Source organism: Sus scrofa, chromosome X, assembly GCF_054392235.1.
Source record: "Sus scrofa isolate SSC_HxYL_T2T_F1_AM1 chromosome X, Sscrofa_HxYL_maternal_Yorkshire_Landrace_v2.0, whole genome shotgun sequence".
In the NCBI taxonomy this organism is placed as follows: domain Eukaryota; kingdom Metazoa; phylum Chordata; class Mammalia; order Artiodactyla; family Suidae; genus Sus; species Sus scrofa.
Genome location: NC_139401.1, coordinates 101,956,958 through 101,970,870, shown reverse-complemented (window position 1 = coordinate 101,970,870; position 13,913 = coordinate 101,956,958). Strand labels below are relative to the sequence as shown.

At 35.8% G+C, this 13,913-nt stretch overlaps 1 protein-coding gene across 9 annotated transcripts in view; it reads left to right on the top strand.

Moving 5' to 3' along the window:
• Positions 1-13,913, top strand: part of TRPC5 (transient receptor potential cation channel subfamily C member 5) — a 270,382-nt gene that overhangs the window by 243,654 nt on the left and 12,815 nt on the right.

Sequence of the window (13,913 nt, the reverse complement as noted above, 5' to 3'; positions counted from 1 at the left end):
TTTTCCCCTCCATCTCTGCTTGGAGAAATCCTGCCAATCTCTCAAGGCCCAGTTCAAATACAACCTCTTCGGTCTTGCCTTCCCTGTTTTCTGGTCCCCATCTGCAAACAGCTGTGATTGCTCTTGAAAGAAAAAGACAGGGCACTGGTTGGTATCAGTAACAGAATGTGAGGGGGGTTGAAAGCCTGAGGATGGGAGCGCTGGAGGCCTGTGGTCTGAGCTTTGCCAGGGTGCAGCGGGGAGGGGGGAGCTTAGCACCTGAATTTGTGCAGTGGAGCTGAGGTTGTTACAAGGGCTGGAAACATGGTAACCAGTAAAAAATAAAAAGTAACACTCACCAAATTCTTGCGAGGTCAGAGCTGCAGTTTCAACCACCTAGAAACATAATTCAGGGAGGGATTCGTGGCTGTTTTATGACTAGGGCTGGGGGTGGGGGAGGGGCACACATAATGGCTGCTCTCAGGACAACTCCAAGTGTTCAGTAGGAAGGAGGACCTGTTTGTAACCCACTGAGGGGGCTCTTGCCATCTGGGGATATTGGGGGGTATCAGTACTGGGGTTCAAGGGAGTGTTGGGGGCAATGGATGGGCAGGGAGCTGAGGCTGGAGGGAGGGATCTCATTTTGGCCTTGATGTTTGACAGCTGAATTTCTGTACGTGGATTGAAATTACTACAAGGGCTTTAAACTAGATAAACCACGATCAAAGTCATTCCCAGCAGGCCTCCAGAATGATGAAAACAGGAAATTCTAACCACCTAGCGACCATGGGGAGGAGAGAGGCAGGTTGCTGACTATTTAGCGGCAGGGAATCGGCTCCCCTCTAGACCACTGCCCATGTGAACCAAGTTTAGGAGGTGAGGGCCTGGGGGAGGGGGATGGTAATACTCACTGAGGGCAATTTGTCTACTTCAGGGCCTCCAAGAAGTTGTGGGAGGCCTGGACTATTTCCATATTTTGAAGATTCCTCTGTATTTTTTAAATGAATGAAAACAAAAATGGAGTTATAAAACTAATGATATATTTTAAGTGCTTACATCTTTTTTAAATTGCGCTGAGGCAAAAACCACCATGCAGTATATAACATCTGGTGAGATCCAGAAATTTGCATTTTTTTTGGCCCCACCCATGGCATGTAGAAGTTCCCAGGCCAGGGATCGAACCCCTGCCACAGCAGCAACCCAAGCACTGCAGTGACAATGGTAGATCCTTTACCTCCTGTGCCACAAGGGAACTCCAGAAATCAATATTTTTAACAAAATGATTGATTCTGATGCACACCGACATCTGAGAAGCATGCCTTGAAATCTGCCAGAAGAAAGTAGTCCAAAGTGAGGTAGACTTCCATTGAGATGCCAGGGAAACGAACTCAGCATGGAGTGGGTATGTCATGGCAATTTGTACTGCTTGCCCAGAGCTAGCCTTATGTCCAAATGCAGTAAGCAGCTACTAGTTAATGGGAAGATATCCTCCTCCTCAATCTATGCCTCCAACCAGCCTGCCATCGGCTTTTCTCCTTATAGGTTATGATTAGCTCTGCTCTGCTGCATCTGCGCCTGTCACTCTCCCTTTGCATTATGTTAGAAAGCTTTCCAATTTTTGAGGGCAAGATGGTTGTTGGCAGGAGGTCTGAGAAAGTGCATAAGAATTTATCAAAAACTGGTAAGAAACTGGTCTTGGTTGCAAGAAAAATAACCCCAAGCTCAGATTTGTTGAGAAATGTGAAATTGAACAGACATGTTCATTTGACCCAGCTATGGCCATGTGTTCAGAATCTAAGCAAGTCAACAACATCTGAGGGTATGTACTACAGTCACAGTACATTACACTGGCACTGTGAAAGGAGCTAAATAGAAGCCCTTGCCTTCTCTACAGGATCTGACAAAAGGCATTGCAGGGCATAGACATGTGTCTGGCTATGTGTCATTAAGGTCACATTATGGTAGCACCAAAGTCCTGAAACTTTTAGAAATTTGGAAGAAAAAGGACCACAGCATACGACTATGTGTGTTCTGTCTCATACAAAAGCACCCAGCCAGGTGCTGATCTTAGAGAATGTTCAAAAATCGTGGTTGGGTAGCGAGGGTAGGGCAAAGTATGGAAAAAGCTATCATCACTGAACACTGAAAATTTTAAAAAGCTGGTGTCTGACTTATCTATCATCCTCCATGAGAATGAATGAAAATCTCCTGGGCATTGTACATTTAGGGAAGTTTTAGATAAATTGGACTACAAAAACCACAGTCATAATCTTGCAATTCACAGTAGATTGAGGGTTGAAAATGATTTCTACATGCCAGATTATAATGTTGTCCATGTTTTTCTCAGCTAAAATCCCAACACTTTGCATCTAGCCAGCACTCAGTATATACTGGTTGAATGAATGAATGTCTGAATGAATAACTACTTTACTCATCACTTTACAGCTCACATTGTTTAACCAATCCTATCAGGTGGGCTATTATTTCCCAATCTTCAGGATTCGAGTTCTAACTCTCTATTCTAATTGTCTTCTGTGTGGCATTCCCCCCACCATTAGCGGACATCTCTCTATACCCAGCATCTAGCAGATACCTAGAATATGTTATTTGTTCAACATAAGAATTAAAAAATGAATGGTGGGAATGTAAACTGGTACAGCTATTATGGAAAACAGTAAGGAGTTTCCTTAAAAAAAAAACAAAAACTAAAAATAGGAGTTCCTGTCATGGTGCAGTGGAAACGAATCCAACTAGGAACCACGAAGTGGTGGGTTTGATCCTTGGCCCCTCTCAGTGGGTTAAGGATCTGGCGTTGCCATGAGCTATGGTGTAGTTCGCAGATGTGGCTGGTATCCTGTGTTGCTGTGGCTGTGGTGTAGGCCAGCGGTTGAAGCTCTGGTTCGACCCTTGGCCTGGGAACCTCCATATGCCGTGGGTGTGGCCCTAAAAAGACAAAAGACAATAAAAAAAAAAACTAAAAATAGACTTACCATATCCAGAAATCCTACTCCTGGGCATATATCTGGAAAAGAAGAAAACTCTAATTAGCAAAGATACATGCACACCCAATGTTCTTAGCACTATTTATAACATCCAAGACAAGGAAGAAACCTAAGTGTCCATCAACATATATTCAAAAATATATATACACACACACACATATACACACAATGGAATATTACTCAGCTATAAAAAGTAATGAAATAATGCCATTTGCAGCAACATGGATGGTCCTAGAAATTATCATACTAAGTAAAGTAAGTCAGACAGACCAATACTACATATGTATTATCACTTATATGTGGAACCTAAAAAATAGTACAAATGAACTTATTTACAAAACAGAAACAAACTCACAGACATAAAAAACAAACTTATGCTTACCAAAGGGGTAAGGGGCGAGGAATAAATTGGGATTTTGAGATTAACAGACATATACTACTGTATATAAAATAGATAAAACAACAAAGATTTGCTGTATAGCACAGGGAACTATATTCAATATCTTGTAATAAACTATAATGAAAAGAATCAAAAAAGAATATAGATCTAAATCACTTTGCTGTACGCCTGAAACTAACATAGTATTGTAAATCAACTATACTTCAATAAAAGTAAAAATAAAACATTTTTTAAAAATGGATAGGTAGACAATGAACTAACATATGACAAATGAGTGGAAACATACTATTGAGCAGATAATTTGCAGTAACTTCTCTGCTAAATTTTTACATAGTTAAGTCCCAATCCAAGGTCACCTGAGCACAAGGAGGATGAAATGGTATTAACTGGGGCCTTCGAGCTGTTTTCAAATTATATTCTCACCTGATTGGGCTAGATGCAATGAGTGGTCACCAGAAAGCATCTTAAGCTTAAAAAAATATGCCTACACTTTATAACTTGGCCTATTGCATGTTTCTATTATTTGTCAAAATTATTAGAAGTTTAGAAAACTACTTTTCAAAGGACATAATTGCTTGTTGCTTAAAGCACACACAAACAAACAAAAAGCTAAACTCACACAGTTATTTTTAAAATATACAGTTAAGACCATTTCTAGAAACCAGGACTTCCAGCCCAGTTTTTTAGAAAATAGCCAAATATGCATAGGAGCTCTATCATTGTTCTCCCTTTTTCATACTTTACCCAGAGATGACAATCACAGAATCTAGAGCTCTTGTGTTTAAAAATGTGACTCCATTTTAAGAAATAATTTTTTTTGTCTTTTTCTAGGGCCACATATGCAGCATATGGAGGTTCCCAGGCTAGGGGTTGAATCAGAGCTGTAGCCACCAGTCTACACCAGAGGCACAGCAACGCAGCATCCGAGCCACGTCTGCAGCCTACACCACAGCTCACGGCAACGCCAGATCCTTAACCCACTGAGCAAGGCCAGGGATCGAACCCGCCACCTCATGGTTCCTAGTCAGATTCGTTAACCACTGAGCCACGACGGGAACTCTAAGAAATAATTACTGAATACCTTCTTCATCTTAAGAACTTCATCTTAAGAGCTAGATGAAAGACTGGCTCTTCTGGGCCATCAAAGGGTAAAATGACAATTCAAGGTTTTCTTTCTGGTATTATAAGCTCAGAAATGTAGAAGGCATAAACAGTCCTATTGCTCTAACTGTATACCAGGCAGTAGCCTAGGCATTCTACATTGACTTCAGCATGGTAGAGATTTTCCTCTGTTTTAATAGTTGAGGAAACCATGACTCTGAGATTTGGATTGACTGCTCCGAGGTCACACATCTAATAAGTAGCAAAGCAGTATTTCAAACCCTGTTTTGTTTGACTGCATAACCCCTGCTCTTTCCACACTGGTAGGCTGCACCTCACTATTTCACATTGCCCTTGCCAATGTGAGGTGATTTCTGAAATACGGTAAATAACGACATTGAAAACAAACTATCCAATTACTCATTTAAATGTATCCCATTGGGATACATTCCATAGTGGTTTGTTACTCATAACCATGTATTTAAATAGTAAGTGGCTAAATTCTTCTTTAAGGGCAGAGAGTTTACATCATTCCTTTCTCTCCTTGAACTCTTATTTCCATTCCACACCCCCACAGGATTTTTATCCTAACATTATACATTTTTTGTGTTTTAAAGTCCTTTTACATTATTGATCATATTATCATATTTCTTCACAACAAAAGTATAAACTGAATTTTACTTTTTAATTTTCTGTGGCCAGGAGGTAATAAATATTGAAATGTTTCTTCTGAATATAGTTATTATTCAATTATTAGCAGTATAAAACTGCTGAAAAGAACACAAATATAATACAAATTTTGATAAATAACAATTGGACATTAAAAACATTTTTATTGTAAATGCAATTCTTAAAGATGTGAAAGGAGCTTTTTCTTCCAAGTTGTTATTATATCCACAGAATACTGAGTAATATTCAGGAACAAGATCTCACAGCAATTATATATTTAGTTTCCATTTTTATGAAAGTGCTAAAAAACCTTTCTAATATCAGTAAGCATGGGAATGAATAGAGTTTCATTATGCCATTGTCACTCAATTTTCTTGAACTCTGAGTTAGTGCCAAAAAGTCATACGACGATTTTTCACAAAATTTCATCTGAAAACCACATGACTTAGAAAAGGACTTTTACCCAAAATTACAGTCATTAAGTTTCTTGATTTCTGGAAAGTAATACTGTGGTAGGAAGTTTCTAAGATGGCCTCCACTACCTATTGTTTGAGTCCTTATGCAGTCTTTCCCCTTGAGTGTGGGCTGGACCTTGGGACTCTCTTCTAATGAACAGATTGTAGCAAAAGTGATGTCACTTCAGAGACTGGGTTATAAAAAGGCTTTTTTCTCTTGCGCCCTCTGAGGGAAGGCTGATGCCATTTTATGAGCTTTCTGATGGAGAAGCCCACTCTGGAAAGAACTGTAAGTGCTCCCTAGCCAATAGCCAGCGAGGGACTAAGATCCTCAGTCCAACAGCCCACAAGGAACTAAATTCTGTCAACAATCATAAAACCATGTGGGTGAGCTTGGGAGGGGATGCTCCTTCAGTTTAGGCTTCATATAAGAACCTACTTCTGGCCAAAAACTGCATTATACCATTGTAAGAGATCTGGACCCAGAGGCACACAATTTGCCACACCCAGATTCCTGACACACAGAAAGTGTAAGATAATAAATATTTGCTGTTTTCAGGTGCTAAAGGTAAGGATAAAACCAAAAAGGCTTTACTAAGACTTGTCAAATAACTATTAAATATACTAGTTACTGTTTTACTTAGAGGCACTTTGTTTAACCCAACATACTAAATGAAGACCATGAAATGGAAAATATAAATTGTATTAATTATAATACATCTTAACCAACAGCATATTCTTTACAAAATGCTTTTTCTCATCACATGTTTTAAATATAATTTTACCAAAATTTTGGAGCTTCAGATTTAGCAATTCATAAAAAATATCTATCATATAGCCTAAATGGCAAAGCCACTTCCAAATTGACTTGCTGAATCATATTTCTTTTGTCTCAGAAAGGATGGTTTCATTTTTCAATTCAGTAAGTATGACAATACGTATCCCTATGATGATCATTTCACTTGTAAATTCTAATTCTAGGATGGACAGATTAAAAGATAGATGATGGATAGATGATAGCTATAGCATGCAGGCTTGCTATGAGTTTGTCATATGAATTAATAAAGTGGGTTCAATGTTTCTTTTAGTGCTATCTTTTTGCTTTACTTTCACAGAATTCTTTCTGAGTGATTTTTTTTTATAACCATTTGGCAATGGAGAGGTGAGGTTGTTAAAATTGTCTCAAATTATAAATTATCTCAAAACCCCAACATCAGCCAAAACACCCAGTTTCTAATGCCAAGCTTCACCCTTAATTCTTAAATAGGCAAAATATATGAATCAACATTTCTCCAAATAAGGTATACAAGTGTCTGATGAGTACATGATAACATGCTCAAGGTCATCCGGCATTAAGGAAATATAAACAAAAAGCAGAATGGGATACCACTTCACGGCCACTAGAATGGGTGTAATAAAAAAAAACATGGACCGTGACAAGTTTTTGGTGAGGATATGGAGAAATCAGAACTCTTATGCATTGCTGATGGGAATGTAAAGTGGTGCAGCCACTTTAAAAAACAGGATGGCAATTTCTCATAAAGTTAAACTTGGAATTTCTATATAACTGAGAAATTCCACTCCTAGGTATGTCTGCAAGAGAATTAAAGATATATGTCACACAAAAATATTCATAGACGTATTATTCATAACAGCAGAGTGGAAACAACCCAAATGACCATCAACGGATGAATAAACAAGATATATGTCCATCAATGAAATATAATTCACCCATAGGAAAGAGTCAAGTATTGATAGATGCTACAACGTGGATGAACCATGGAAACAGGCTAAGTGGAAGAAGCTACACACAAAGAACCAATATTATATAATTCATTTATATGAAATGTTCAAAATAGACAAATCCATAGAAATAAAAGTAGATTCATAACCATAAAATTCATTTTTAGGAGTTCCTGTCGTGGCTCAGTGGTTAATGAACCCAACTAGGATCTATGAGGATATGGATTCGATCCCTGGCCTCCCTCAGTGGGTTAAGGATCCGGCGTTGCTGTGAGCTGTGGTGTAGGTTGCAGATGTGGCTTGGATCCCGAATTGCTGCGGCTGTGGCATAGGCCAGCAGCTGTAGCTCCAATTCCACCCCTAGCCTGGGAACCTCCATATGCCTCAAGTGCAGCCCTAAAAAGCAAAAGAAAAAAAAATCATTTTTAAAGTTGTACAATTCATGCTGTTTAAGGGTACAGACTTGTAATTAGTAGTAAGTCTTAGAGACTAGAAACAATACTATTGTATTATAATCATCAAAAATTTTAAGAGTAGATCTTAATTATTCCAACCACTAAAAAAGAATAATTATGTGATGCAATAGAGCTAATTATCACTACAATGGCAGTCATATCACAATACATAAATGTAGCAAATCAACAATGCTGCAAATCTTAATATTATATGTCAAATACATTTACATTTTTTAAAAGATTGGAATAGCAAAAGCAGATTGTAAAAATGAAAAAAACTACATAAATTTGGCTACATGAAAACAAAATATATGTAATTGCCATAGAAATAAATTATATCACAATACAGTTATCAAAATCTAAGAAAAAAACATGATAATATATATGCTTCTTTATTAACTCATGAAATAACAAAATCTAACAGTGGTCCTAACAAGTACCTTAAATTCAATCTAGAGCTTTGTTTCCCTTTTGAATCTATTGCTCACTTAACCTAAAGCCATTTAGTCCCTCCTAGAGGACACAGAGTTATCCTTGATTTATCCGTTATCAGCTCGCTGGTTAGCAGCTGTTGAGAAACAGGCAGTAGGTTTCTCAGAAATCAACACAATCCTCTACTTCAGTGGTTCCTAAGCATTTAGAGAAGGAAAGACTCCTTTGAGAATATGATGAAAGCTCAGAAAAATGCAAAACACCCAATATTTTACATATAATTTTAATAGATTCATTGACTCCATTAACTTCATTCATAGAATCAGGTTTAAAAATCCCTATTCTCTTGATACCATTTTTTACTTCAATCTGCTAATCCTTTAAAATCATAGCTAAGCACTGCTACCTTGGAGAGCAAAATGAAAGCCTTCACGAAATATCTGAAAAGTCAAGGAGCAAACTCTAGGATTCATTAACAGTCTGAATGTTCACTCAAAAACCACCCTAATACACTATAAGGTATAGCTCTCCTTTTTAAGATCTCATTTGCTAATAAAGAAAGATTTTTATTTTCTCTCTTACACTATACACTTTTGACAGCAGAGACTATATTGTTTTCATATCCCAGAACACATTTTTCTCTGGAGTATCTGTAACAATGTTTCTAGAAAAAATGTTGGCTTTGCAGATACATTCAATTTCTTTTTGTTGAGACACTAAAACCTAATAACTGATTTAAGTTATTTCCTTTTTTATTAACTGCCAAGAAATTTTGGGCCAAATTTAGTGACCAGTAACATTTACTACTTCTAACTCCTAAAAATATTCTCTCTTCTTCTATACTTAACTGTGCTAGTTCCCTATTGCTACTATAGCAAATTACCACAAACTTGCTGCCTTGAAACAACACAAATTTATTATTTTACAGTTTTGGAGGTCAGAAGTCTGAAATATGGGTCTCAGTGGGCTAGAATCAAGGTTTCAGCCCTCTTTTCTGGAAGCACTAGTGGAGAGGCCACTTTCTTGCCTCTTTCAGCATCTGGAGGTTGTCTTGGTTCATGGCCCCTTTCCATCTTCAAAGCCATGAATGGCCAGTTGAGTCTTTCTCACATTTATGTCACTCTGACCCTGACTCTCCTTTCTCCCTCTTTCAATTATAAGTACCCTTGTGCTTACATTAGGCCCACCTATATAATCCAGGATAATTTCACATCAATATCAGCTAATTAAAAACCTATAATTCCACATGCAACCTTAATTCCCCCTTCACATGTAACACAACATATTAACAATGCTCATAGATTAGGATGAAGACATCTTTAGAGGCTACCCTTGCCTACCACACTGACCATCTTATTTGGCATTGCTTTAAGTTAAAAGCTTGTGGATATAAGTCACAAGTTAACATGGCCTCTGAAACAAAGCTCTCACCACCACATACATATGGTAGGGCCAAGGACATTTAAAAATATTTTTGAAAGTAAATTACAAATATCATGACATTCATTCCAAATATTGTCATATATATTCAACTACATTATCACAATACCATATCTCACTCAAGAAATTTAACATTAATACACTATAATTACTAATTTGGAGTCCATGTTTAAATTTCCCTTATTGTCTCAAACACATAATTTATTGACGATAAACTGCAAGAACATTGAAAACGTGTCACTATGCACACATAGAGCCACTAGCAAAGAATGAGATATTTACTGATTCAAGGCATTTAATGAAATCTTTGTGCAGTCATTATCTGACTGTCAGGCTAACTGAACAGAGACTTCGATGGGTGCACATGACAGAGAGTACAGGTTTTACAAAGAATACAGATTTTAAAGAATTAGTCAAGGAACATCACTAAACAAATACAAAAAATCAAACCCTGGAAGAAGGGGATCAGATTTCCAGAGTAATCATATTACATTGTTTAAAATATCTAGTTTCAGCAAAAAATCACAACACACACACACAAGGCAAGTATGGAAAAAAAAGTCTGTGCAAAGGAAAAAAAGATGTCATAAAAACTGTGCCCTAGATGTTGACTTTACCAAAGATGAAACCAGCTATTTTAAATATCTTCAAAGAACTAAAGGAAACTAAAGAGGAAAGTATTAGAGGAAAGTATAAGAATAACGTCTCACCAAATATAGAATATTAATAAAGTGATAGAAATTATAAAAAAGATTGAATTTATGGATTTGAAAAGTGCTATAACAAATGAAAAATTCATAAAAGACCTCAATAGTAGATTTGAGCTGACAAAAAAAGAAATTGGAAAACTCGAAGATAATTCAATTATCATTTTCTAGTCTGAGGATCATAAAGAAAAACAGGATGAAGAAAAATGAACAGAGCTTCAGAGACCCATGAGACACCATTAAATAGCCAAAATGCTCATAATGGGAGTCTCAGGAAAAAAGAAGAAAAAAGAGCAGAAAGAATATTTGAAGAAATAGTGAATAAAGACCTCTCAAAATAGTCTACACATCCAAAAGCTCAAATATTTCCTAGTAGGATAACACCCCCAAAAATCCACCTCATAGTTAAACTGTCAAAGATAAAGAAAAAATCTTGAAATAAGGAAAATAAGAAGATAACTGGTTTCCCATAAGGAACAATGAGCACTAGAAGTCAGTCTGATGACATATACAAAATATTCAAAGCAATACACTGCCAACCAAGAATTCTGTATCCAGCAAAAATATCCTTAAATGAGGAGGAAATGAAGACATTCCCAAGAACACAAAGACTGACAGAATTAATGGCCAGAAGACCTGTCCTACAAGAAATGCTAAAAAAAAAGAGTCCTTCAGGATGAAATGAAAGGACAACAACAGCAAGAACAACAACAAAAATAAAACCCATGCAAAGATATAAAGAGCACCAGAAAGGGTATAGGTAAATATAAAAGACAATACAAATTTACCGGGGAGGAATTTTTTCCCAACATAAAAATAGCTGCAAAATTCAATAATTATACAACTGTGTTGATGGGTTTATAATATATAAATGTATAATCTATAAAGGAATAGTTTGTATTTCAGTAATAGCACAAAGGAGGAGAGAAGAAATGAAGCTGTATTGTACCAAAGTTTTTACATATGATTGAAATTGGGTTGCTATTAATCCAAAATAGATTGTATTAAATTAAGATGTTAATTGTAATCCCTGGGGTAAACACAAAGAAAATAATTTTTAATATAGTAAAAGAAACAAGGGAATTAAAAGATATGTTAGAAAATATCCATGTAAAACAAAAGAAATCAAAAATAAAGGAATAGAGAAAAAAAGACATGTAACATAGATAATGGCTAAATGGTAGATATAAATCATACTTTTTAAGTAGTTACTTTAAATGTAAATACACATTTAACTAGGTTACACAAGGCAGAGACTGCCAGGCTGTATAATAAACACACATGATCCAAATATATGCTGTCTACAAGAGACAAACTTTATAAAGAGACAAGTAGATAAGTAAAAGAGTGGGAAAAGATATATGATGCAAACAGAACCAAAAGAGAGCTAAGTGCCTATACTAATTATCAGACAAAAATAATTTAAGACAAAATGTGTTACTAGAGAAAACAAAGGACATTTTATAACAGTGAATTTGTGAATCCACAATGAAGATTTAACAGTTATAAACATATTTCCGATCCTGCTGTGTAGCACTGGGAACTATATCTAGTCACTTAGGATGGAGCATGATAATGTGAGAAAATAGAATGTATACATGTATGTGTAACTGGGTCACCATGCCGTACAGTAGAAAATTGACAGAACACTGTAATTCAGCTATAATGGAAAAAAATAAAAATCATTATATTAAAAATGAATAAATAAACATATTTCCATCTAACTACAGAGCCAAAAAATACATGAAGCAAAAATCAACAGAACTGAAGGGAGAAATAGAAATTAAACAATAACAAGTTGGAGAATTTATTACCTCACTTTCAGTAACAGGCAGAACAAGACAGATGACCAAAAAGGAAATAGAATACTTGAACAAGGGTATAAACCAACTAGATCTAATGGACATCTATCTATAGAACACATCGCACAACAATAGCAGAATATATGTTCTTCTGAACTGCACATGGAATATTCTCCAAAAGAGATTATATATTAGTCCATAAAATAAGCTTCACTAAATCTCTTGAAGGATTAAAATAATAAAAAGTATGTTCTGTAAACATACTTGGAATATAATAGAATCAGAAATCAATAACAGAATAAAATTTTGGAAATTCACACAAAATGGATAGTAGAGAAGATACTGCAAAATAACCACTGATTCAAAGAAGAAATTACCAAGGAAATTAGAAAATACTTTGAGACGAATGAAAGGAAGAATAAAATATATACCAAATTTTCTCAAAAAGAAATTTATAACTGTAAATACTTATATTAAAAAGAAAGATTTCAGATTAATAACCTGAATTACCACCTTAATGAAACTAGAAAAAGAACAGCAAACTAAGCCCAAAGCAAGAAAAAAAGAAAAATACTAGTAGATTGTTTATTAATAAAATATTTAGATTTCCATTTTTATAAGTTATTATTCATTTTGAGTTAATTGTTGTATGTGGTATGAAGTAAGGATCAAGGTTTTTTTTTTTTGTAGAAGTCCAACTATTCCAAGACAATTTGTTGAAAAGATTATCCTTTCCAAGTTGAATTGCCTTGACACCTTTCTTGAAAGTCAGTTTCATATATGCATGTAATTATGCATATGCATGCATTTATTTTTGGACTTTCTTGTTTTGTTCCATTGATCTTCATGCCAATTTGTTCTTTTTCAAAATTAACCATTTTATATTTTTGTATTTATATATAAATTTGAGAAGCAGTTTGTCAGTTTCTTCAAAAATGTTAACTGAGATTTGACTGAAATTGTAACAAATCTATAAATCAATTTGGAGTTGATATCCTAACTACAGTTAGTTTTCCAATTCATGAATATGAAAGACATTTATTTGTCTTCTTTAATTTATCTCAGTAATCTTCATAGTTTTCAGTGTAATTAACATATATATTTTTGTCATATTCCTAAGTATTTTATATTTTATTTATTTATTTTTTTTTGTCTTTTTGCTATTTCTTTGGGCCGCTCCCGCGGCATATGGAGGTTCCCAGGCTAGGGGTCAAATCGGAGCTGTAGCCACTGGCCTACACCAGAGCCACAGCAACGCGGGATCCGAGCCGCGTCTGCAACCTACACCACAGCTCACGGCAACGCCGGATCCTTAACCCACTGAGCAAGGGCAGGGACCGAACCCGCAACCTCATGGTTCCTAGTCGGATTCGTTAACCACTGCGCCACGACAGGAACTCCCCAGTATTTTATACTTTAAATGACACTTTTTAAAATTTTTATTTCCTCATTGTTCATTGCTACTGTATAGACATACAACTGATTTGTATCTGGTTCTGTTTGACAGATCTTTTTCTCCTCATTACATGTCATATTTTCCCACTTTTTGGCATTTTTCATACATTTTTATTGGATGCAAGACATTGTGAATTTTACCTTGCTGAGTGCTGGATATTTTGTATGGTTATAAATTTCCTTGAGCTTTATTCTGAAAATAGTTTGATCCCATTGAGGCTTGCTTTTAATCTTTGTTAAGCAGGACCCAAAACACTTTTAGTCTAGGGCAGT